Genomic DNA, 4,044 nt, shown 5'->3' on the forward strand with positions numbered 1-4,044 from the left:
CCCTCCTTGGGTTTCTGAGGCAGTATCACTACGGAAGTAGATTGCCCAACCTTCCTTCCGAGGAGTGGCTGGTGGGTTTGAATCGCTAGCCTTCTGGTTATCAGTCAAGTGCCTTAGGCACTATGCTACCAGAGCTCCGGGTTCAGGAGGCTAGAAGTCTGAATTCAGTGTGTGGCTTTAGGAGAAAGTCTTTCTTTGTCTATTTCAGCTCTGTTGTTGTTGTTATGTGCCATCAAGTTGGACCTGATGCATAGCGACCCCTCCTTGGGTGTCTGAGGTGGTATCACTACAGAAGTAGATTGCCCAACCTTCCTTTCAAGGAGTGGCTGGTGGGTTTGAACTGCCAGCCTTCTGGTTAACAGTCAAGTGTCTTAGGCACTATGCTACCAGAGCTCCTATTTCAGCTCTAGTAACCTGAAATCCTTGCAATTCCTGGGCTTATAGACTCATCTGCTTCCATCATCATCAGATAACTTCTGTTCTTCCTCAGTATGCACTTCCTTGTCTCTGTGTCTATGCTTCTCCTTATATGTAAGAAGTGATTAGGTTTAGGGCACACCCTACACTGATAAAACTCATTTACATAACAAAGAGACCCTACTGCCAAATGGGAATGCATCCACAAACAGAGAGGTTAAGATTCCAACATATATTTTGCAAAGGACATAATTCAATCTGTAACATCTCTTTCACTTTCACCTTCTTTTAAATGTAGAATGATGTTTGTTTCTGAGTAGGAAGAATGCATATTAGGAGAGAACTGGAAGCCAAGGTGAGGAGAGAAAGGGCATTCTGCAAGAGGGTTCTCAATAATTCAAATGCACTGGGGATTTTGGCTAAGATCAGTGACCTTGTAGAAACAAGAGATCCTTCTGGAGATGATCAAATCCTTTGCCAGTCTTTGAGGAGTTGGAAAGATCATGGACAAATAAGAAGATGGGCTTTGAGTTGGGAGTTATAAGTAATTGAATGATCTTAATATGGTAGCAGATATTAGAATAATATCAATTTATGTCCTACCTAGATTATGTTTGTGTTATGCACTTGTACTAATTATTCTAATTTATGACCATCATAATAATAACTATCATTTGTTGAGGTTGTGTGATATACTAGGCACCTGAATGACAGCATTGGAACTTTCCCATAGGCACCTGGTCAAAGTTAAGAAAGTCTATACAAACACAGAAGCATGATTTGGAGGAGAGCATCTGATGGTATGCTAACTACATGGTGAATACATGAACACTACAAAATTGGAAAAGATAGTAGGATGAAGATTCAAAAATGCTTTGGAAGTCTGCAACTACAGATAATCTCTAATAAGAATGCATTACGTATGACAGAATGGAAAGGATATTTAGTTTCAAAATATAACTACTAAAGTCTCCTGGGAGGGAGGCATAGGATAGCAGCATGCAGCACAGGTGAGAAAAGATCTGGAAGGTTTCTTGAGTGCAGATCATTATGAAGTATTTGTGGCTGCCAAAATAGCCACCATGATCTTTAGTTACATTAGCAAAGGTAGAGTGTGTGGGTCAAGGGAGGTGATTAGTATGTTTTGCAATATTTTCTTTCAGACTTAACATTTAAAAAGAAAAGTAAGTGAAGGTAAGTACCATGTTTGGAAGGCAGTCTTCTGGCTTGTAAGAGGACATGACATCATGTTAGACATGGAGTTGATAAAGAAATAAAAACTGCTTATCTCAGAGAAGAGAGTACATGTGCGCATATGTGTTGGGCAAGGTGATGAGGGAGAGAAAGGACCTGAGTTCTTCTCTCAGCATTCTGAAAGGTTAAAGAGGGAATTGACTCAGCTTTGCAGAAGACAAAACAGGGTCCAGGATGTGGCATTATGGGGAGATAGAGTTCAGCTAAGACTAAAGAAATATTTCCAAACATTTTGAATAACAACAATTTTAATAATTATTCCAGTAAATCTTTCAAAAGATTTGCTTTTAAAAGTTTTTAGTTCTATAAATTTAAATCTGTCCCTTTAAATCATAACATTTGAAAAATGGTCAGTAGATGGCGGTAGCATACCATAAATTTTGCCAGAAGCCTCTGGAATTTCACCCTTAAATATCTGGAAGTAGATTTTTTTTTTCTTCCTAATTATTATTTGAAGGTGTGTCCTCATCCATTGTTCAGACAGAAATTGCTGATTTGAAAACAACAGGAAATAATACTTTCTAATTAAACAGACTGGAAATCCAAAACCAAACCCACCACCATCAAGTTGAGTTTGACTCATAAAGACCCTACAGAACTCTTAAAGACCCTTACAGCATTTTCAAAGCTGTAAATCTTCAGGGGCAGACACTGCCACATCTTTCTTCTGCAAAGCTGCTAGTGGGTTCAAACTGCCCACCTTTTTGTTTGCAGCTCAGTGCTTAAACACTGTGCCACCAGGGCTCCTTAAATGGACAAGAATGATAGCAAATACATTTATTTTACATAGATGCTACCATAGTGTATCATTATTGGCCTCTAAAAATTTGTAGGAAGAAGTGTGTATGTGTGAGGAAAGTATCTGATTTGTGTTAATTCAAAAATTTAAATTTTATCTTAATTTCTTGTAAAATTTTAAAAACTATATAACCAAATTGAATACCAAATACTTCTCCAAAAACAATTTATTAAAAATCTTAATTCCTTCTTTAGACAAGAATATTTTTGTACTTAAATGTTAATCACTTTTAATAGTCATATGTATTCTTCAGAAATGCACTAAATTGGGCTATTTTCCTAGGGATTTTTTTAAAAATAAATTTTGTTAGGGAATACTCAGCTGGGAGATTTTCATCTATAGGAGATTTACTTCCCCCCTGAATTCCTTTGGGAACTTTGTGATAGAGAGAAGGGTCTGTATTTTCAGACATTCAAGCCTAGAGAAATATGGGCATCTGGGCTTATTTTTTAGAAATGGATATATGTGCAGACCATGTGTAAAATAATCCATGTTAGTCTTTAATTTGTAAAAAGGAAGGTACTGCTCCCTTTTTTAATTTATTTTATTTCCAAGAACATTTGCTGTCATTATTGCCTGGCAGGTTAACATGAAACTAACACAGCAACACCTTATTCCCATCTAACTATCACTCTGAGCAGATTATCCGCACCATGTATCAGTTTTACATATTCTGAGCTGTTTCTGCATCTATATCTATAACTATATCTGTCTGTCATCTATATCGATACCTATCATCTATCTATCTATGTTGTAGGAAGAGAGCAGTTAGCACAAAAGCACTGTAGGTTCCTTTATTCCTCTTCAATTCTAAGCAGTGAAATGTGCTCTGGGTTTCTAAGGAGACAAACTGTTTTAATTTGCTTACATTTTGGGACTCTCCAGGACTGTGAGAGCTAATTCCAAAGTATAGAGGCTCCTGACAGAGTCTTAGCCTGACATTTTTCTAAGATTATTTTGCTAGGCAAAAGCCAAGCAAAAATTAATTTCAGCACATACTTCCCATCCAATCTACTCTCACACACATTCTTTCTCTTCCATTTTCCCTCTTTCTGTTTCTCGATTTTATTTTAATTGATGGGAAACACAAGCAAACTTGTACTTGTGAATAGGCTAAATGGACATGAGGTGATCAGTTCACCATCACGGAAAGATGGCATGACCGTCACCAGGTTCCTGGACTAAGAGTGTCCTAGCTACCAGCACTTTTGCTGTCATGTGGACCAACATTTGGCCATGACTTATACTATAAAGGAATGAAGAGTTTTGTTATGATGTCCCCAATGAAAAGCTCTATTTAAAGAGAAAGTAATAAGCACTTGTTACCTACGATTGTCTTCTTTGGTCAGTAAAATAATCACAATTAATGGGACTTATGAAGCCTTTGTATCTTCTTCTTAAAGAGAAAATCCAAGGGTACTAAATATAATGGTCTTTTCTTATAAAATATACATTCCTCCTATATTTGTACATACAGTGTATAAATAACATGCTGCATGTTTTCCCTGCTTTAATGTTTCTGTCTGCTGTGTGAAAATTTTTAACAAAGTAAATTATAATACTATGATAATAAT

This window comes from Orycteropus afer, unplaced genomic scaffold, assembly GCF_000298275.1.
Source record: "Orycteropus afer afer isolate SDZICR_OR568_19922 unplaced genomic scaffold, OryAfe1.0 scaffold00019, whole genome shotgun sequence".
NCBI classification, from domain to species: domain Eukaryota; kingdom Metazoa; phylum Chordata; class Mammalia; order Tubulidentata; family Orycteropodidae; genus Orycteropus; species Orycteropus afer.